Here is a 22,353-nt window from a genome sequence, read left to right as displayed (position 1 = left end):
AAAATCATCTAACCTGGGGGGAGAGTCGGGACCTGTCACCGGTTCGTCCAACGTGAAAAATCCTCCAAAGCGGCAGTTTATCCCACCAGAAGGATTCCTCCAACGTGGTGGAGATTCCTCCAACTTGGAAACAAGACCCCAGACGCATGCACACACAAACACACACACACACACACTTTCTCCACTTTATCCAACGTGAAAAATCCTCCAACACGGCAGTTTATCCCACCAGAAGGATTCCTCCAACGTGGTGGAGATTCCTCCAACTTGGAAACTTGTGTTTGTGTGTGCTTTCACCTGCAAATTATTCACCACCCTCACGTAGCTTGGACTAAAAACAAACAAAAAAAGAGAAAACTGGTTGGTGTTAGGGAGACGCTTGCGTGCCCACGTTTCCTGCATGCTTGCGTGCCTGACCCCCTGCTCATTGGCCTGCCTGCCAGCTTGCCTGCCTGCCAGCTTGCCTGCCTGCCAGCTTGCCTGCCTGCCAGCTTGCCTGCCTGCCAGCTTGCCTGCCTGCCAGCTTGCCTGCCTGCCTGCCTGCCTGCCTGCCTGCCTGCCTGCCTGCCTGCCTGCCTGACAGCTTGCCTGCCTGACAGCTTGCCTGCCTGCCAGCTTGTCTGCCAGCTTTGCGCTCTCTCTTCATGGCCGCTGCTCGTTTCACCGCCGCACAGGTTCTAGAGCAGATTTTTTTAAGCAAATCAAATGACGACTCTGAACCAGAAGAGGAATCTGAGGAAGATGTGTCAAGTGAAGAAGAGAAAGAAAAATGAGAAGCAGAAGTAGCAGATACAGCAGGACCAGAAACAGATGAAGGACAAGAAGACAGCGAGGGATGGGATCTAAGGCTGGACTTCAGATGAAGAAGTTGATGATAAAGAATATAATGATGATGATGATGTTGATGATGAAGATGATGATGAAATAATAGAAAATGTACAAAGACTGGAGCAAAAAGAACTCGAGGAGGAGGAGGGGGAGGAGGAAGAGGATGAAGAAGAAGAAAAAGAAGAAGAAGAAGATAAAACTTTTATCTCTAAAGACGGGAAAATAAAATGGTCCTCCGCTGCATTTCGCAATGGCGAGGAAGCGAGGAACGTCCCTCTTACTCCTCTTTCTGCCCAGGGACCCACAGAGTACGCGGCGGCTCAGGCGGTCGACTTGGAATCGACCTTCCACATGTTTGTGACCCCGGCGGTGGAGAACACCAACCTGGAGGGCTCTCAAAAGCTCCTGAGCACCTGGAAGGGCATGGACGAAGTCGACCTGCGAGCCTATTTGGGCCTCCTGATTTTGTCCGGCGTCTACAGGTCCCGAGGGGAGGCCGTGGCCAGCCTGTGGGACGCCGAGAGCGGCGGGGCCATTTTTTGCGCCACGATGTCGCTCAAGGTGTTTCACGCTTACTCGAAGCTGTTGCGTTTCGACGATCGCCAAACTAGACCCGCCAGGCAAGCAACGGACAAACTGGCAGCCTTGAAAGAGGTCTGGGACGCGTGGGTGGAGCGGCTGCCCAGCCTCTACGGCCCGGGTCCTAACGTGACGGTGGACGAGCAACTGGTACCTTTCAGAATTAAAGCAAAAAAAAAAAAAAAAAAAACTACATCTCACACACGCAGACATGCAGACACAGACACAGACACACACTTGCAGGCACACACATACACACACACACACCCATACACACACACCCATACACACACACGCAGACATGCAGACACAGGCACACACACACACACACACACACACGCAGACATGCAGAAAACACGTAGCACGCAGGCTTTCTTTTTTTACCTCTGTAAAAAAATATATTTTTAGAAATCTCACCTTTATTTTTTGTAGGTCGTTGCTCTTTCAGACAGTACATGCCTAGCAAGCCAGCAAAATACGGCCTCAAGTTTTGGGTGGCGTGCGACGCCAAGTCCAGCTACGCTTGGAAGATGCAGCTTTACACAGGCAAGCCAGGAGGAGGAGGAGGAGGAGAAAAGACAGCTTCTGAAAAAAAGCAGGGCCAGCGGGTTGTGCTGGACGTCACAGAAGGGCTCGCCGGGCCTCGCAACGTGACGTGCGACAACTTTTTCACTTCCTACGAACTGGGCCAGCGGCTCCTGCGCAGGGAGCTCACCATGCTTGGTACGGTTTGCAAGAACAAGCCGGAATTGCCGCCGGCGCTCCTCTCGGTCAAAGGCAGGAGCGCCTTCTCCTCCGTGTTTGCCTTCACTCCCAGCACCGTCCTGGTGTCCTACGTGCCCAAGAAAAACAAAAACGTGATCCTGATAAGCACGCTACACTCGGCCGCCACGGCCGCCGACGATGTCCTCCTCGTCGACGCAGGACGGCACGACGGCAGGACAAAAAGCCCTTTGCCGTCCTAGACTACAACGCCACCAAGGGAGGCGTAGACAACCTGGACAAGGTGATAGGAACCTACAGCTGCAGGAGAAAGACGGCGCGCTGGCCCGTGGCGGTGTTTCACAACGTCCTAGACGTGTCTTGCTACAACGCTTTCGTCGTGTGGCGGGAGGCCCACCCGGACTGGATGCCCGGCAACCGCAGCAAGAGGAGGGTGTTTCTAGAGCAGCTGGGCAAGGCGCTCGTGACTCCTCTCATGCGCAGAAGGCGCCATCCGCCTCGCGGCGAACCGTCCGCCTCGCTCGTGCGGACGCTTCAGAAGGGGGTTCGGGACCCCCGTGCGGGTCTTCGTCCCGCTCCCTGTCCTGCTCTTCCGGACTCGGGGCAGCAGCAGCAGCAGCAGCAGCAGCAGCAGGAGCAGCAGCAGTAGCAGCAGTGGCAGCAGCAGCAGCAGCAGCAGGCCCTCACTGCAGACCTCGTCTGGGGTGAAGACGGGGACGATGAGGGTGACGGAGGAGAACACGACGGCCTCGGTTCCGCCGCTAGCAACCGGGCGCAAAAGGGCAAGAGGAAAAGGTGTCAAATTTGTCCGCGCGCGAGGGACCGCAAAACAAACAACGTTTGCCATCGGTGCGAGAGATATATCTGCAACAGACATTTGCTCTTCTGCTGCTCAGACTGTGCCCCTCGCTCCTGAAGATAATTTGTTTGTTCATTAGAAAATGAAATAATAATAATAATAATAATAACAATAATAACAATAATAATAATAATAATAATAATAATAATAATAATAATAATAATAATAATAATAATAATAATAATAATAATAATAATAATAATATTCTGTGTGTTTTATACGATTGTTGATGTTTTTGTTGTTGTCAGTGTAGTAACACTATTTACAAACAAAGTGTAATATGTAAAAGAAAAATAATTAATAAAATTAAGCAAAAGCATTTAATTTTTGGGTATTTTTTTGGGAAACACACAACGTCACGGCCCTCCTTATTCCCACACACACACACACACACACACACACACACACACACACACACACACACACACACACACACACACACACACACACACACACACACACAAATTCTCCAGACAGAGATTCTCCATCCTCCAACCTGTGGATCCTCCTAACCTGCACTTTCTGTGTCCTCGTGGGGTCCAGCGTGACCCACACCTCTCTCCTCCTAACCTGCACTTTCGGTGTCCTTGTGGGGTCCAGCGTGACCCCCTCCTCCTAACCTGCACTTTCGATGTCCTCGTGGGGTCCGGCATGACCCCCACCTCCCTCCTTCTAACCTGCACGTTCGCTTTCCTCCTGGGGTCCAGCGTGACCCCACCTCCCTCCTCCTAACCTGCACGTTCGCTTTCCTCCTGGGGTCCAGTGTGACCCCCACCTCCCTCCTCCTAACCTGCACTTTCGGAGTCCTTGTGGCGTCCGGCGTGACCCCCACCTCTCTCCTCCTAACCTGCACTTTCTGTGTCCTCGTGGAGTCTGGCGTGACCCCCTGTTCCCTCCTCCTAACCTGCACGTTCGCTTTCCTCCTGGGGTCCAGCGTGACCCCCTCTTCCCTCCTCCTAACCTGCACGTTCGCTTTCCTCCTGGGGTCCAGCGTGACCCCCACCTCCCTCCTCCTAACCTGCACTTTCGGTGTCCTCGTGGGGTCCGGCGTGACCCCCACCTCTCTCCTCCTAACCTGCACGTTCGCTTTCCTCCTGTGGTCCAGCGTGACCCCCACCTCCCTCCTCCTAACCTGCACTTTCGGTGTCCTCGTGGGGTCGGGCGTGACCCCCACCTCTCTCCTCCTAACCTGCACTTTCTGTGTCCTTGTGGGGTCAAGCATGACCCCCACCTCTCTCCTCCTAACCTGCACTTTCTGTGTCCTCGTGGGGTCTGGCGTGACCCCCTCCTCCCTCCTCCCAACCTGCACTTTCTGTGTCCTCGTGGGGTCCAGCGTGACCCAAACCACCACCCCCCACTGCACATCCTCACCCACTTGTGGGGTCAGATGTAAAACCCTCCTCCGTTGCCCTCGTGGGGTCTAAAAATGAAAGCTGCGTGAGGGTTAAAGCAAAAGCGAGTTTAAGTATTAGCTTTGAAGAGGTGAGATACTGTACCAACTCTGCTCAGGGGCAGCAATTTGTACTTGGAGAAGAATGTGGCTTAAGTTGGTTAATGGTTTTGAAAAGAGAGCAAATAACTTGAGTGGCTGCAATTGTTGGTGTGTCTGGCCAGAGCAGCTTTTGTTGGATTGCGTCTTATATTTTTGTCAGAGATTTAGGCTACAACAAATAATTTTCAAGGAACCATTAAATCTTTCTGATAAAGCAACAGCGAGTTTAAGTATTAGCTTTGAAGAGGCGAGATACTGTACCAACTCTGCCATAACCAAAGCCCGAATCAGATCAAAGTTTCTGTAGTGTAGCGGTTATCACGTTTGCTTCACACGCAAAAGGTCCCTGGTTCAATGCCAGGCAGAAACAGAGGATGTCCTTTTCTCACACATTTGTACAAGCAGCACTAGTTTTTTTCTTTTCTTCAGTATTGCAACACACGTGGTTGTGGTAGGGAGCGGGACATTGGTCGTTGAAACCCTGGATATGACCTGTACTCCCTGTCTTCAGAAGCCAGTGCACGTCTGTGAAAGTTGAATGGATTGAAATCAGAGAAGCAAGACTCACCATCAACCTGCAGCCTGAAATGGGACAATAATAAGTCTGAGCCCTGTTTGTGTGTTCATTTGGACCGTTGTCCTGTACGTCACGCAGTCTGATCAGGCACCCCAAAGTTTTTGAGGGACAGTGAACCCAGCTGTGATTCCTGGGATTCCAAAGACATGCCGGGCCTTTAGGCCACTGCTCAGCCGCCACTGAGCATCATGGCCAAGCATTGGTGTCAGCCTTTCATCGTATGGAGCAGTTTTGTCGAGTGACATAACGTGGCCCCAGAGGGCACCAAACTTTTACCAAGAGCCGCCTGACCTTATCACTCATATGTAGATATTTGTATTTATTTGTAGCCTGGCTAGCTCAGCCAGATACGCCTAAAGCTGTCAATCTCAGGGTTCGAGCCCAACGTTGGTCAAGGTTCCTTTATTTTGGCTGGTGTGCTTTCACAGGTCTCTCTGTTACCAGTGATGGAACTCAAAGTCACACAGCTTTGAAAGTTGTTGCCTGGTATGTTCTTATCAGACTAACGACTGTGTTTCTTTGCTGTAAAATTCTTATCAGAGCAATGAGTGTGTTCAGTCATTTATGCCTAGGATCAGCTACAGGCTCAAAGTTGATGACAACATAGGTGCTGATGGAAAACCTCTAGCAGAGGAGGGTTTTAATCCATCGACCTCTGGGTTATGGGCCCAGCAAGCTTCCTCTGCTCCAGCCTGGGCGGGACTCGCACTCAAAATACCTGTTTTAAGAGGCCAGTGCCTTACAGATTGTGTTTCCATGGTATGTCTCGCCCCGCCTCCTCCTGTATGTCTATGTTCACTGAAGGACTGTCCTGTCGAGGTACCTCCACCTCTTGCTGACAAGGCAAGAGCAACCCAAAGTCATGTTGTTCAAAGTTTGTGGTTCAAGTATTTTCCAAAGTGACCAAAAACATTTGGAGCTTTAGCTCCATTGATTCACATGTACCCATGGAAAGCATAGTCGGCACTTGCATCAAGTTTTTTTAGAACGCTCCTTCCTCAAGAAATGTTTCTCAAAGCCTTGTCAGGTTTCTGTAGTGTAGTGTTTATCACGTTTGCCTAACACGCAAAAGGCCCCTTGTTTGATGCCAGGCAGAAAAAGGTAAGTTTTTCTTTCAACTTTCTCCATGCAGGGGCAATTTTTTTGCCACTGTAGCCATGTTCAAAATATCTATATAGTAGAAATGCATGGCACATGATCTGTCGATTCTTCTAAAAAGCAACAAATCAAACGTGAGGACATGGTTGCGTTTTGCATCTCAGAGTTTGGACATCTGTTGCTGAAACCTGGGATGAACCGAAGGATGCAGATCTTCACTAAAGGACTGTCCTGTCAACATTTCAAAAAGACAGGCTATCATTGGTTGCTTTTCACTTTTAAACGCACCTGAACACAAAATGCTTACCTGGCAGAACTCCAAAGCTCCTAGAGACACTGCAGAGGAAGGTTGTCAATGGCTCCACTTTTTGCTAGCATGCTCTGGCGCACTAATTTGGACTTGAGAAGAATCTATAATTAAGCGGGCAAAAGGGTCTTGAGAAGAGAGCAGTCAGCTGTTGCAGCCATCTTGGGTGACTGCCATTGTTGGTGTGTCTGGCCAGAGCAGTGTGTGTTGCAATGCAGATCATAGAGCTGTTAGGGTTTAAGGCTGCACTAGACCATTTTCTGTCCAGGAACCTCCACGTCTTGCTGACAAGGCAAGAGCAACCCAAAGTCATGTTGTTCAAGAAGTGAATCGAAGATTCTGCTTAAAGAGGAAGTCAATGTGCAACATGGTATGGGTTTCTGTCATGTAGTGGTTATCACGTTTGCTTCACACGCAAAAGGTCCGTTGTTTGATGCCAGGCAGAAAAAGGTAAGTTTTTCTTTCAACTTTCTCCATGCAGGGGCAATTTTTATGCCACTGTAGCCATGTTCAAAATATCTATATAGTAGAAATGCATGGCACATGATCTGTCGATTCTTCTAAAAAGCAACAAATCAAACGTGAGGACATGGTTGCGTTTTGCATCTCAGAGTTTGGACATCTGTTGCTGAAACCTGGGATGAACCGAAGGATGCAGATCTTCAGTCTAACACTCTCCCGTCTGAGCTACTCCAGCAAAAAAGAGTTACCTTGTGGTAGTCAAAAGCAGCAATCCTCAGCTGTTTTTTTTTTTTTTTTATAAAAGAAAGTAAATTCATGCGTCATGTGGTGGGATGACAAAGAAAAACAGTCCCCGTCAGGGAATCGAAACCTGGTCTTCCGCGTGACAAGCGGAGATACTGACCACTATACTAAAAGGACCAAAGTTGCCATTTAGTAGTCTGTGGGACACCAAGTCACACTTGAAACACAATTTTGTGTGGAATTTAAGCTGCAACAAAGCAAGTTTGTGGTTCAAGTGTTTTCCAAAGTGACCAAAAACATTTGGAGGCTCCCATATCTCTATTGATTCACATGTACCCATGGAAAGCATAGTCGGCACTTGCATCAAGTTTTTTTGGAACGCTCCTTCCTCAAGAACTGTCTCTCAATGCCTTGTCAGGTTTCTGTAGTGTAGTGGTTATCACGTTTGCCTAACACGCAAAAGGCCCCTGGTTTGAAACCAGGCAGAAACTTTCACGTAATGTTTTGTCCGATGTAGATAATCAATGTGTGTGACAGTCCATGAGCCTTCACAAGATGGCCAGTCGGAACTGCATTTCCTGTGAACGAGTCCCGGGATATGGCAAAGTGCACTGGCAAGTCTATGTTCACTAAAGGACTGTCCTGTCAACATTTCAAAAAGACAGGCTATCATTGGTTGCTTTTCACTTTTAAACGCACCTGAACACAAAATGCTTACCTGGCAGAACTCCAAAGCTCCTAGAGACACTGCAGAGGAAGGTTGTCAATGGCTCCACTTTTTGCTAGCATGCTGTGGCGCACTAATTTGGACTTGAGAAGAATCTATGATTAAGGGGGCAAAAGGGTCTTGAGAAGAGAGCAGTCAGCTGTTGCAGCCATCTTGGGTGGCTGCCATTGTTGGTGTGTGTGGCCAGAGCAGTGTGTGTTGGAATGCAGATCATAGAGCTGTTAGGGTTTAAGGCTGCACTAGACCATTTTCTGTCCAGGAACCTCCACGTCTTGCTGACAAGGCACGAGCAACACAAAGTCATGTTGTTCAAAAAGTGAGTCGAAGATTCTGCTTAAAGAGGAAGTCAATGTGCAACATGGTATGGGTTTCTGTCATGTAGTGGTTATCACGTTTGCTTCACACGCAAAAGGTCCCTTGTTTGATGCCAGGCAGAAAAAGGTAAGTTTTTCTTTCAACTTTCTCCATGCAGGGGCAATTTTTATGCCACTATAGCCATGTTCAAAATATCTATATAGTAGAAATGCATGGCACATGATCTGTCGATTCTTCTAAAAAGCAACAAATCAAACGTGAGGACATGGTTGCGTTTTGCATCTCAGAGTTTGGACATCTGTTGCTGAAACCTGGGATGAACCGAAGGATGCAGATCTTCAGTCTAACACTCTCCCGCCTGAGCTACTCCAGCAAAAAAGAGTTACCTTTTGGTAGTCAAAATCAGCAATCCTCAGCTAGTTTTTTTTTTTTTATAAAAGAAAGTAAATTCATGCGTCATGTGGTGGGATGACAAAGAAAAACACTCCCCGTCAGGGAATCGAAGCCTGTTATTCAACGTGACAAGCGGAGGTACTGGCCACTATACTAACGAGGACCAAATTTGCCATTTTGTGGTCTGTAGGACACCAAGTATCACTTGACACACAATATTTGTGTGGAGTTTAAGCTGCAACAAAGCAAGTTTGTGGTTCAAGTATTTTCCAAAGTGACCAAAAACATTTGGAGGCTCCGCTTTAGCTCCATTGATTCACATGTACCCTTGGAAAGCAAAGTCGGCACTTGCATCAAGTTTTTTTGGAACGCTCCTTCCTCAAGAAATGTCTCTCGAAGCCTTGTCAGGTTTCTGTAGTGTAGTGGTTATCACGTTTGCCTAACACGCAAAAGGCCCCTGGTTCGAAACCAGGCAGAAACTTTCACGTAATGTTTTGTCCGATGTAGATAATCAATGTGTGTGACAGTCCATGAGCGTTCACAAGATGGCCAGTCGGTACTGCATTTCCTGTGAACGAGTCCCGGGATATGGCAAAGTGCACTGGCAAGTCTATGTTCACTAAAGGACTGTCCTGTCAACATTTCAAAAAGACAGGCTATCATTGTTTGCTTTTCACTTTTAAACGCACCTGAACACAAAATGCTTACCTGGCAGAACTCCAAAGCTCCTAGAGACACTGCAGAGGAGGGTTGTCAATGGCTCCACTTTTTGCTAGCATGCTCTGACGCACCAAATTGGACTTGAGAAGAATCTATAATTAAGGGGGCAAAAGGGTCTTGAGAAAAGAGCAGTCAGCTGTTGCAGCCATCTTGGGTGGCTGCCATTGTTGGTGTGTCTGGCCAGAGCAGTGTGTGTTGGAATGCAGATCATAGAGCTGTTAGGGTTTAAGGCTGCACTAGACCATTTCCTGTCGAGGAACCTCCACGTCTTGCTGACAAGGCACGAGCAACACAAAGTCATGTTGTTCAAAAAGTGAGTCGAAGATTCTGCTTAAAGAGGAAGTCAATGTGCAACATGGTATGGGTTTCTGTCATGTAGTGGTTATCACGTTTGCTTCACACGCAAAAGGTCCCTTGTTTGATGCCAGGCAGAAAAAGGTAAGTTTTTCTTTCAACTTTCTCCATGCAGGGGCAATTTTTATGCCACTATAGCCATGTTCAAAATATCTATATAGTAGAAATGCATGGCACATGATCTGTCGATTCTTCTAAAAAGCAACAAATCAAACGTGAGGACATGGTTGCGTTTTGCATCTCAGAGTTTGGACATCTGTTGCTGAAACCTGGGATGAACCGAAGGATGCAGATCTTCAGTCTAACACTCTCCCGCCTGAGCTACTCCAGCAAAAAAGAGTTACCTTTTGGTAGTCAAAATCAGCAATCCTCAGCTAGTTTTTTTTTTTTATAAAAGAAAGTAAATTCATGCGTCATGTGGTGGGATGACAAAGAAAAACACTCCCCGTCAGGGAATCGAAGCCTGTTATTCAACGTGACAAGCGGAGATACTGGCCACTATACTAACGAGGACCAAATTTGCCATTTTGTGGTCTGTAGGACACCAAGTATCACTTGACACACAATATTTGTGTGGAATTTAAGCTGCAACAAAGCAAGTTTGTGGTTCAAGTATTTTCCAAAGTGACCAAAAACATTTGGAGGCTCCGCTTTAGCTCCATTGATTCACATGTACCCTTGGAAAGCATAGTCGGCACTTGCATCAAGTTTTTTTGGAACGCTCCTTCCTCAAGAAATGTCTCTCGAAGCCTTGTCAGGTTTCTGTAGTGTAGTGGTTATCACGTTTGCCTAACACGCAAAAGGCCCCTGGTTCGAAACCAGGCAGAAGAAACTTTCACGAAATGTTTTGTCCGATGTAGATAATCAATGTGTGTGACAGTCCATGAGCGTTCACAAGATGGCCAGTCGGTACTGCATTTCCTGTGAACGAGTCCCGGGATATGGCAAAGTGCACTGGCAAGTCTATGTTCACTAAAGGACTGTCCTGTCAACATTTCAAAAAGACAGGCTATCATTGGTTGCTTTTCACTTTTAAACGCACCTGAACACAAAATGCTTACCTGGCAGAACTCCAAGCTCCTAGAGACACTGCAGAGGAGGGTTGTCAATGGCTCCACTTTTTGCTAGCATGCTCTGACGCACCAAATTGGACTTGAGAAGAATCTATAATTAAGGGGCAAAGGGTCTTGAGAAAAGAGCAGTCAGCTGTTGCAGCCATCTTGGGTGGCTGCCATTGTTGGTGTGTCTGGCCAGAGCAGTGTGTGTTGGAATGCAGATCATAGAGCTGTTAGGGTTTAAGGCTGCACTAGACCATTTCCTGTCGAGGAACCTTCACGTCTTGCTGACAAGGCACGAGCAACACAAAGTCATGTTGTTCAAAAAGTGAGTCGAAGATTCTGCTTAAAGAGGAAGTCAATGTGCAACATGGTATGGGTTTCTGTCATGTAGTGGTTATCACATTTGCTTCACATGCAAAAGGTCCGTTGTTTGATGCCAGGCAGAAAAAGGTAAGTTTTTCTTTCAACTTTCTCCATGCAGGGGCAATTTTTATGCCACTGTAGCCATGTTCAAAATATCTATATAGTAGAAATGCATGGCACATGATCTGTCGATTCTTCTAAAAAGCAACAAATCAAACGTGAGGACATGGTTGCGTTTTGCATCTCAGAGTTTGGACATCTATTCAATTCAATTCAATTTTATTTATATAGCGCCAAATCACAACAAAGTTATTTCAAGGCACTTTACAAAGTAAGGTTTAAAACCTCACACAACTAAACCCAACAAATCCCACATACAGCAAGCATTTAATTTGACAGCAACAGTGGAGAGGAAAAACTCCCTCTCTAACGAGGAAGAAACCTCCAGCAGAACCAGACTGGATGTGGGCGGCCATCTGCCTCGACCGGTTGGGGTGAGAGGATAGAGAGATAGAAAAGCACAGCAACAGCAACAAGCAACAACAAGCAACAACAGAGCACAGGCAGGATGGTAGGACCAGGGACTGGATGCAGGCAGGATGGTTGGATCCGCAGCTGCCCATCACAGACACCAAACTTTGAGTCCAATGATACCTGTGGGTGAGGACAGAGAGGGAGAAAGAGTGGGGGTGGGGGGGGGGGGGGGAGGAGAGAAGCACAACTACTGGACAGAAAGAGACAAGGTTAGTTAAACATGGGACAATGATGGGAGGTTATGGGACAGAGAAGGTAGAAGGAAACAGAGGAGCTCAGTGTATAAATTAAGTCCCCCAGCAGTCTATGTCTATTGCAGCTTAACTAAGAGATGGTTCCTGTGACTAACAATAATTGCCAGTGACCTGAACCATCTCTAACTATAAGCTTTATCAAAAAGGAAGGTTTTAAGCCTAATCTTAAAGGTGGAGAGTGTGTCAGCTTCTCGAACCTGAAGAGGGAGCTGGTTCCAGAGGAGAGGAGCTTGGTAGCTAAAAGCTCTGCCCCCTTTTCTACATTTAAACACTCTAGGAACCGCAAGTAGCCCAGCGCTCTGAGAACGAAGTGTTCTGCTGGGAGCATAAGGAACTATAAGGTCTTTAAGATAAGAAGGAGCTTTATCATTGAGTACTTTGTATGTGAGTAGGAGAATTTTAAATTCTATCCTACATTTTACAGGCAGCCAGTGCAGAGAAGCTAATGTAGGAGAAATGTGATCTCTCTTTCTAAGTCCTGTCAGAACTCTGGCTGCAGCATTTTGAATGAGCTGTAGGCTTTTTAAGGAGCTGTTAGGACATCCTATGAGTAAGGAGTTACAGTAGTCCAGCCTAGAGGTAACAAATGCATGGATCAGTTTCTCTGCATCGCTCTGAGAGAGGATGCTTCTGATTTTAACTATATTTCTAAGGTGGAAGTAGGCGGTTCTGGAGATTTGTTTAATGTATGATGTAAAAGAGAGATCCTGGTCAAACATGACACCAAGGTTCCTCACAGTAGAATCTGAAGCTAATGTTATGCCATCCAGGGTGGCTATCTGACTCAATAGTGTCTCTCTCAGATTTTTAGGCCCAACAATAAGAATCTCGGTTTTATCTGAGTTTAGTTGAAGGAAGTTTTGGGACATCCAGGATTTGATGTCTTTTAAACAACCCTGAATTTTGACTAGTTGATCTGTTTCATTTGGTTCCAAGGACATGTATAGATGAGTATCATCTGCGTAAAAATGAAAACTAATAGAATGCTTTCTAATAATCTCACCTAGAGGAGACATGTATAAGCTAAACAAAATTGGACCCAGCACAGAACCCTGTGGAACTCCATAGCTAATCCTTGTGCGTGTGGAGAATTTATCATTAACATGAACAAACTGGAATCTGTTCAACAAATAGGATTTAAACCATCCCAATGCTGTTCCATTAATCCCGATTCTATGTTCTAGTGTCTGTAATAGAATGTGATGATCAATTGTATCAAATGCAGCACTAAGATCTAACAGGACAAGGACAGAAACTAGACCATTGTCCGAAGCTAATAGAAGATCATTAGTGACTCTAACCAGAGCTGTTTCTGTGCTATGATGTTTTCTAAATCCTGACTGAAAATCTTCATACAGGTTATTCCCACTAAGGTGGTCAGATAATTGTTTAGCCACGATTTTTTCCAGAATCTTGGAAATAAAGGGTAAATTTGAAATGGGCCTATAGTTGGCTAGTTGTCCAGGGTCAAGGGTTGGTTTTTTCAATAGAGGTTTGACCACAGCCACCTTAAAAGCCTGTGGTACATAGCCTAGTTGTAAAGATTGGTTGATTTGATTTAATATGGTTGAGCTGATTAAAGGTAGAACTTCTTTGAGTAATCTGGTTGGGATTGGATCTAAAAGACAAGTGGACGACTTGGAAGAGTTAATTATTGAGGTTAACTCCATATGAGTCATGGGGGAGAAGCTGTCTAGGTAAGACAGAGGATTTAATAAATTTAAAGTTGATGGATCTAGACAGTGCTTTCTGTCATTTGGAAGAAGTCGCTGCTGAATGTTTTTTCTAATGATGATAATTTTATTAGTAAAGTAGTTCATAAAGTCATTGCTGCTGAGATTTAAGGGGATAGTAGACTCAATACAGCTATGACTCTTTGTCAGCCTGGCTACAGTGCTGAAAAGAAACCTGGGGTTGTTTTTGTTTTCCTCAATTAGGGAGGAATAATATGTTTTTCTAGCAGCACAAAGTGCTTTTTTATATTTCATTAGACTGTCCTTCCATGCAATGCAGTTTACATTTATTTTGTTGGAACGCCACTGTCTTTCTAGTTGTCTAGTCTTTTGCTTTAGACTGCGGATGTCTGAGTTATACCACGGAGCTAACCTCCTCTGATTCACTGTCTTCTTCTTCAGAGGAGCCACTGTGTCTAACATTGTACGTAGAGAAGCTGCAGCATCATCTACAAGACAGTCAACCTGTTCATAAGGATTAAGGTGACTGTTCTCTGTGTATCTGCAAGACATTGAGGCAAAAGATGATAGAATCATCTGCTTGAATCTGGCAACAGCATTGTCAGATAAACATCTGCTATAGTAACATTTCTTTCCAGCTGTTATAGGGTCAGTTGTGCTAAATTCAAAAGTTAATAAGAAATGGTCAGATAACAGAGGGTTTTGGGGAAGAACTATTAAATTATCAATTTCAACTCCATATGTCAGGACAAGATCTAGGGTGTGGTTAAAACGATGAGTGGGTTCATTTACCTGCTGTGTAAAACCAATAGCGTTTTTGGAACGCTCCTTCCTCAAGAAATGTCTCTCACAGCCTTGTCAGGTTTCTGTAGTGTAGTGGTTATCACGTTTGCCTAACATGCAAAAGGCCCCTGGTTCGAAACCAGGCAGAAACTTTCAAGTAATGTTTTGTCCGATGTAGATAATCAATGTGTGTGACAGTCCATGAGCCTTCACAAGATGGCCAGTCGGTACTGCATTTCCTGTGAACGAGTCCCGGGATATGGCAAAGTGCACTGGCAAGTCTATGTTCACTAAAAGACTGTCCTGTCAACATTTCAAAAAGACAGGCTATCATTGGTTGCTTTTCACTTTTAAACGCACCTGAACACAAAATGCTTACCTGGCAGAACTCCAAAGCTCCTAGAGACACTGCAGAGGAAGGTTGTCAATGGCTCCACTTTTTGCTAGCATGCTCTGACGCACCAAATTGGACTTGAGAAGAATCTATAATTAAGGGGGCAAAAGGGTCTTGAGAAAAGAGCAGTCAGCTGTTGCAGCCATCTTGGGTGGCTGCCATTGTTGGTGTGTCTGGCCAGAGCAGTGTGTGTTGGAATGCAGATCATAGAGCTGTTAGGGTTTAAGGCTGCACTAGACCATTTTCTGTCCAGGAACCTTCACGTCTTGCTGACAAGGCACGAGCAACACAAAGTCATGTTGTTCAAAAAGTGAGTCCAAGATACTGCTTAAAGAGGAAGTCAATGTGCAACATGGTATGGGTTTCTGTCATGTAGTGGTTATCACGTTTGCTTCACACGCAAAAGGTCCCTTGTTTGATGCCAGGCAGAAAAAGGTAAGTTTTTCTTTCAACTTTCTCTATGCAGGGGCAATTTTTATGCCACTATAGCCATGTTCAAAATATCTATATAGTAGAAATGCATGGCACATGATCTGTCGATTTTTCTAAAAAGCAACAAATCAAACGTGAGGACATGGTTGCGTTTTGCATATCAGAGTTTGGACATCTGTTGCTGAAACCTGGGATGAACCGAAGGATGCAGATCTTCAGTCTAACACTCTCCCGTCTGAGCTACTCCAGTAAAAAAGAGTTACCTTGTGGTAGTCAAAAGCAGCAATCCTCAGCTGTTTTTTTTTTATAAAAGAAAGTAAATTCATGCGTCATGTGGTGGGATGACAAAGAAAAACACTTCCTGTCAGGGAATCGAACCCTGGTCTTCCGCGTGACAAGCGGAGATACCGGCCACTATACTAACGAAGACCAAATTTGCCATTTTGTGGTCTGTAGGACACCAAGTCACAGTTGACACACAATTTTTGTCTGGAATTTAAGCTGCAACAAAGCAAGTTTGTGGTTCAAGTGTTTTCCAAAGTGACCAAAAACATTTGGAGGCTCCGCTTATCTCCATTGATTCACATGTACCTATGGAAAGCATAGTCGGCACTTGCATCAAGTTTTTTTGGAACGCTCCTTCCTCAAGAACTGTCTCTCAATGCCTTGTCAGGTTTCTGTAGTGTAGTGGTTATCACGTTTGCCTAACACGCAAAAGGCCCCTGGTTCGAAACCAGGCAGAAACTTTCACGTAATGTTTTGTCCGATGTAGATAATCAATGTGTGTGACAGTCCATGAGCGTTCACAAGATGGCCAGTCGGAACTGCATTTCCTGTGAACGAGTCCCGGGATATGGCAAAGTGCACTGGCAAGTCTATGTTCACTAAAGGACTGTCCTGTCAACATTTCAAAAAGACAGGCTATCATTGGTTGCTTTTCACTTTTAAACGCACCTGAACACAAAATGCTTACCTAGCAGAACTCCAAAGCTCCTAGAGACACTGCAGAGGAAGGTTGTCAATGGCTCCACTTTTTGCTAGCATGCTGTGGCGCACTAATTTGGACTTGAGAAGAATCTATGATTAAGGGGGCAAAAGGGTCTTGAGAAGAGAGCAGTCAGCTGTTGCAGCCATCTTGGGTGGCTGCCATTGTTGGTGTGTGTGGCCAGAGCAGTGTGTGTTGGAATGCAGATCATAGAGCTGTTAGGGTTTAAGGCTGCACTAGACCATTTCCTGTCGAGGAACCTCCACGTCTTGCTGACAAGGCAAGAGCAACCCAAAGTCATGTTGTTCAAGAAGTGAGTCGAAGATTCTGCTTAAAGAGGAAGTCAATGTGCAACATGGTATTGGTTTCTGTCATGTAGTGGTTATCACGTTTGCTTCACACGCAAAAGGTCCGTTGTTTGATGCCAGGCAGAAAAAGGTAAGTTTTTCTTTCAACTTTCTCCATGCAGGGGCAATTTTTATGCCACTGTAGCCATGTTCAAAATATCTATATAGTAGAAATGCATGGCACATGATCTGTCGATTCTTCTAAAAAGCAACAAATCAAACGTGAGGACATGGTTGCGTTTTGCATCTCAGAGTTTGGACATCTGTTGCTGAAACCTGGGATGAACCGAAGGATGCAGATCTTCAGTCTAACACTTTCCCGTCTGAGCTACTCCAGCAAAAAAGAGTTACCTTGTGGTAGTCAAAAGCAGCAATCCTCAGCTGTTTTTTTTTTTATAAAAGAAAGTAAATTCATGCGTCATGTGCTGGGATGACAAAGAAAAACACTCCACGTCAGGGAATCGAACCCTGGTCTTCCACGTGACAAGCGGAGATACTGGCCACTATACTAACGAGGACCAAATTTGCCATTTTGTGGTCTGTAGGACACCAAGTCACACTCGACACAGAATAATGGCGGATAGTTTGTCGCGCTGTTGTTTACTACCGGTGTCGCGCCGCCTTGTTGAATTTCTCGTGCTGTTCTCGCAGAGTCTCGCGTTCTCTCACAGCATCGTGTCTCTCAAAGCCTTAATCAGATCAAACTTTCTCTAGTGTAGCGGTTATCACGTTTGCTTCACACACAAAAGGTTCCTGGTTCAATGCCAGGCAGAAACAGAGGATGTCATTTTCTCTCACATTTGTACAAGCAGCACTAGTTTTTTTCTTTTCTTCAGTATTGCAACACACGTGGTTGTGGTAGGGAGCGGGACATTGGTTGTTGAAACCCTGGATATGACCTGTAATCCCTGTCTTCAGAAGCCAGTGCACGCCTGTGAAAGTTGAATGGATTGAAATCAGAGAAGCAAGACTCACCATCAACCTGCAGCCTGAAATGGGACAATAATAAGTCTGAGCCCTGTTTGTGTGTTCATTTGGACCGTTGTCCTGTACGTCACGCAGTCTGATCAGGCACCCTAAGGTTTTGAGGGACAGTGAACCCAGCTGTGATTCCTGGGATTCCAAAGACATGCCGGGCCAATAGGCCACTGCTCAGCCGCCACTGAGCATCATGGCCAAGCATTGGTGTCAGCCTTTCATCGTATGGAGCAGTTTTGTCGAGTGACATAACGTGGCCCCAGAGGGCACCAAACTTTTACCAAGAGCCCCCTGACCTTATCACTCATATGTAGACAATTGTATTTATTTGTAGCCTGGCTAGCTCAGCCAGATACGCCTAAAGCTGTCAATCTCAGGGTTCGAGCCCAACGTTGGTCAAGGTCCCTTTATTTTGGCTGGTGTGCTTTCACAGGTCTGTCTGTTAACAGTGATGGAACTCAAAGTCACACAGCTTTGAAAGTTGTTGCCTGGTATGTTCTTATCAGACTAACGACTGTGTTTCTTTGCTGTAAAATTCTTATCAGAGCAATGAGTGTGTTCAGTCATTTATGCCTAGGATCAGCTACAGGCTCAAAGTTGATGACAACATAGGTGCTGATGGAAAAACTCTAGCAGAGAAGGGTTTTAATCCATCGACCTCTGGGTTATGGGCCCAGCAAGCTTCCTCTGCTCCACCCTGGGCGGGACTCGCACTCAAAATGCCTGTCTTAAGAGGCCAGTGCCTTACAGATTGTGTTTCCATGGTATGTCTCACCCCGCCTCCTCCTGTAAAGGTTTTCTTTTATAGGATAAAGCAGAGAACAGGGGAATTACCTGCTGAAACCCGGGATTGAACCAGGGACCTTTAGATCTTCAGTGTAACGCTCTCCCAGCTGAGCTATTTCAGCACAAGCAAACCACATGATGGTGGCAAATAGTTTCAAATTTCAGGTTTTTAGACAAAACCTTGTAAAAGTTTTCCTTCCTGTGGCTTGATAACAAAGAAAACCATTCCCGTTAAGGGAATTTACAGAGTCAAAGAACCTGAGAACAAGGCAAATATCAAAACAGCGTCGTAACAGCTGCTGAATTTTCTACAATGTTGATTGGAGGATGAATCCAAAAGGAAAACGTATGTTTTTGGAGCCAACATCTATCAAATGACTCCATATCAGATTATGTGTGCTGTCCACTGTAACTAGTCATTGACACACAGCAATCAACTCTTGCTTTTTGTGTGTCAAGTGTGACTTGGTGTCCTACAGACCACAAAATGGCAAATTTGGTCCTCGTCAGTATAGTGGCCAGTATCTCCGCTTGTCAAGCGGAAGACCAGGGTTCGATTCCCTGACGTGGAGTGTTTTTCTTTGTCATCCCACCACATGACGCATGAATTTACTTTCTTTTATTAAAAAAAACAGCTGAGGATTGCTGCTTTTGACTACCACAAGGTAACTCTTTTTTGCTGGAGTAGCTCAGGCGGGAGAGTGTTAGACTGAAGATCTGCATCCTTCGGTTCATCCCAGGTTTCAGCAACAGATGTCCAAACTCTGAGATGCAAAACGCAACCATGTCCTCACGTTTGATTTGTTGCTTTTTAGAAGAATCGACAGATCATGTGCCATGCATTTCTACTATATAGATATTTTGAACATGGCTACAGTGGCATAAAAATTGCCCCTGCATGGAGAAAGTTGAAAGAAAAACTTACCTTTTTCTGCCTGGCATCAAACAAGGGACCTTTTGCGTGTGAAGCAAACGTGATAACCACTACATGACAGAAACCCATACCATGTTGCACATTGACTTCCTCTTTAAGCAGAATCTTCGACTCACTTTTTGAACAACATGACTTTGTGTTGCTCGTGCCTTGTCAGCAAGACGTGAAGGTTCCTGGACAGAAAATGGTCTAGTGCAGCCTTAAACCCTAACAGCTCTATGATCTGCATTCCAACACACACTGCTCTGGCCAGACACACCAACAATGGCAGTCACCCAAGATGGCTGCAACAGGTGACTGCTCTTTTCTCAAGACCCTTTTGCCCCCTTAATTATAGATTCTTCTCAAGTCCAATTTAGTGCGCCAGAGCATGCTAGCAAAAAGTGGAGCCATTGACAACCCTCCTCTGCAGTGTCTCTAGGAGCTTTGGAGTTCTGCCAGGTAAGCATTTTGTGTTCCGGTGCGTTTAAAAGTGAAAAGCAACCAATGATAGCCTGTCTTTTTGAAATGATAAGAGGACAGTCCTTTAGTGAACATAGACTTGCCAGTGCACTTTGCCATATCCTGGGGCTCTTTCACAGGAAATGCAGTTCCGACTGGCCATCTTGTGAACGCTCATGGACTGTCACACACATTGATTATCTACATCGGACAAAACATTACGTGAAAGTTTCTGCCTGGTTTTGAACCAGGGGCCTTTTGCGTGTTAGGCAAACGTGATAACCACTACACTACAGAAACCTGACAAGGCATTGAGAGACATTTCTTGAGGAAGGAGCGTCCCAAAAAAACTTGATGCAAGTGCCGACTATGCTTTCCATGGGTACATGTAAATCAATGGAGCTAAAGCGGAGCCTTCAAATGTTTTTGGTCAGTTTGGAAAATACTTGAACCACAAACTTGCTTTGTTGCAGCTAAAATCCCAAACAAAAATTGTGTGTCAAGTGTGACATACTGTCCCACAGACTACTAAATGGCAACTGTGGTCTTTTTAGTATAGTGGCCAGTATCTCCGCTTGTCACGCGGAAGACCAGGGTTCGATTCCCTGACGGGGAGTGTTTTTCTTTGTCATCCCTCCACATGACGCATGAATTTAGTGTCTTTTATAAAAAAAACAGCTGAGGATTGCTGCTTTTGACTACCACAAAGTAACTCTTTTTTGCTGGAGTAGCTCAGGCGGGAGAGTGTTACACTGAAGATCTGCATCCTTCGGTCCATCCCAGGTTTCAGCAACAGATGTCCAAACTCTGAGATGCAAAACGCAACCATGTCCTCGCGTTTGATTTGTTGCTTTTTAGAAGAATCGACAGATCATGTGCCATGCATTTCTACTATATAGATATTTTAAAATGGCTACAGTGGCACGAAAATTGCCCCTGCATGGAGAAAGTTGAAAGAAAAACTTGATCCAGGCAAATTGAAAATCTATATCTTCTCTCCTCAGGTCCAGGAGATTTATATATTGTAACACTCTAGGAATCAAAGGCAGAATGTCTTATTCACAGCTCACTTAAGCGCCAGCTCAATTATTCACTTTGGTGCTCTCCACCTATTCCCGTCTCACCCTGGGTTAGACGTTGTTTACTGTGGGAAAGGGAAATAAAAGCTATTTCTGCTGCCTGTGTAGCAGCAGAAGGAGATGTCAGCCGGCATGATGAAACATGTTAGGACAAAGCCCAACGCCGTCATTATCCTCCCCGTCGAATAGTACAGGTCAGGCTTTTTCACATTAAGGTTGTAGAACCTTTTTCTGCCTGGCATCAAACAAGGGACCTTTTGCGTGTGAAGCAAACGTGATAACCACTACATGAAAGAAACCCATACCATGTTCCACATTGACTTCCTCTTTAACCCTTACGCAGCCTTCGAGGGGGTCAGTCTGACCCCACGAGACAAACTATGAAACTTTTGATTCTTTTTACTTTTTTTGGCCACAAGGCACCTAGCGTCGCAGGATCCGCGGCGGCTCGGTCACCCCTCCCTTCTTCTTCGTCACAGGCCCGTCCCTCGTCTTCTCGGGGTCCGGCGCGACCCCGGCCCACGGAACCTCCCCGTCAGGCGTCCTGCTGGGGTCCGGCGTTACCCCAGCTCCCTGTACCTCTCCGTCAGGTGTCCTCCCGGGGTCCGGCGCGACCCCAGCCCCCTGTAACTCCCCGTCCCGCATCCTCCAGGGTCAGGCGCGACCCCAGCCCCCTGTACCCCCCTGCCCCTCGTCCTGCCGGGGTCAGGCGCGACCCCTGCCCAAGGAACCTCCCTGTCAGGCGTCCTCCCGAGGTCCGGCGTGACCCCAGCCCCCTGTACCTCCCCGTCCCTCGTCCTGCCGGGGTCCGGTGCGACCCCAGCCCACGGAACCTCCCCGTCAGTCGTCCTGCCGGGGTCCGGCGTGACCCCAGCTCCCTGTACCTCTCCGTCAGGTGTCCTCCCGGGGTCCGGCGCGACCCCAGCTCCCTGTACCTCCCCGTCCCGCATCCTCCTGGGGTCAGGCGCGACCCCAGCCCCCTGTACCTCCCCGTCCCTCGTCCTGCCGGGGTCCGGCGCGACCCCAGTCCACGGAACCTCCCCGTCAGGCGTCCTCCCGGGGTCTGGCGCGACTCCAGCCCCCTGTACCTCCCCGTCCCTCGTCCTCCCGGGGTCAGGCATGACCCCATTTTCTTTGTTTTTTATTTTTCCTTCTCCTTTCCTCCATTCTACCTCCACCCGTGCCACAGGCCCACTGATGATGAACATGATGATGATGATGATGAACATGATGATGAACATGATGATGAACATGATGATGATGATGATGCAAGCAGACAGCTGCGTGCAAGGGCTGACCATTTTAAACGAAAAATAAAACAGACCAAACAGGCAAAACATTTGATTAAATGCCAAAAGTTTATTTAATAATATAAAACAGTTATGAAAGAAAGGAGTACAAGGCGCATTTCGTACAGTATAATTTAATTGGTACGCGTAAAGCAAAGGAGGCAGGCGTAGAAAGAAATTGAATAGGGCCCTTTTTTTTTTAATCTTCATCAACGGTATTCTTGGCTCATCAAAACTTGACGCGAAGCAACTTTTGCCGCAGCGCCAGCATCAGCGTCCTGCAGCGTCGGTCGTGGCTCTCGCTCCGCCGCGAGCCGCACACGAC

At 46.4% G+C, this 22,353-nt stretch overlaps 8 non-coding genes across 8 annotated transcripts; 6 read left to right on the top strand and 2 right to left on the bottom strand.

The window, feature by feature from the left end:
• The first annotated feature begins 4,778 nt into the window (after positions 1 to 4,778).
• Positions 4,779 to 4,851, top strand: trnav-cac (transfer RNA valine (anticodon CAC)). Its single transcript has one exon. It is a non-coding gene; the product is annotated as a tRNA-Val (tRNA).
• Positions 4,852 to 7,586: 2,735 nt separating this feature from the next.
• Positions 7,587 to 7,659, top strand: trnav-aac (transfer RNA valine (anticodon AAC)). The gene has a single exon. It is a non-coding gene; the product is annotated as a tRNA-Val (tRNA).
• Positions 7,660 to 9,011: 1,352 nt separating this feature from the next.
• On the top strand, positions 9,012 to 9,084 carry trnav-aac (transfer RNA valine (anticodon AAC)). Its single transcript has one exon. It is a non-coding gene; the product is annotated as a tRNA-Val (tRNA).
• A 1,351-nt stretch (positions 9,085 to 10,435) lies between these two features.
• Positions 10,436 to 10,511, top strand: trnav-aac (transfer RNA valine (anticodon AAC)). The gene has a single exon. It is a non-coding gene; the product is annotated as a tRNA-Val (tRNA).
• A 3,931-nt stretch (positions 10,512 to 14,442) lies between these two features.
• trnav-aac (transfer RNA valine (anticodon AAC)) lies at positions 14,443 to 14,515 on the top strand. Its single transcript has one exon. It is a non-coding gene; the product is annotated as a tRNA-Val (tRNA).
• A 1,347-nt stretch (positions 14,516 to 15,862) lies between these two features.
• Positions 15,863 to 15,935, top strand: trnav-aac (transfer RNA valine (anticodon AAC)). The gene has a single exon. It is a non-coding gene; the product is annotated as a tRNA-Val (tRNA).
• A 2,399-nt stretch (positions 15,936 to 18,334) lies between these two features.
• On the bottom strand, positions 18,335 to 18,407 carry trnaf-gaa (transfer RNA phenylalanine (anticodon GAA)). Its single transcript has one exon. It is a non-coding gene; the product is annotated as a tRNA-Phe (tRNA).
• Positions 18,408 to 19,887: 1,480 nt separating this feature from the next.
• On the bottom strand, positions 19,888 to 19,960 carry trnav-aac (transfer RNA valine (anticodon AAC)). The gene has a single exon. It is a non-coding gene; the product is annotated as a tRNA-Val (tRNA).
• Between the last annotated feature and the right edge of the window lie 2,393 nt (positions 19,961 to 22,353).

This window comes from Betta splendens, chromosome 17 (genome assembly GCF_900634795.4).
Source record: "Betta splendens chromosome 17, fBetSpl5.4, whole genome shotgun sequence".
Lineage (NCBI taxonomy): Eukaryota > Metazoa > Chordata > Actinopteri > Anabantiformes > Osphronemidae > Betta > Betta splendens.
Note: the sequence above shows the minus strand (reverse complement) of the source record. Positions and strands in the feature narration are given on the sequence as shown.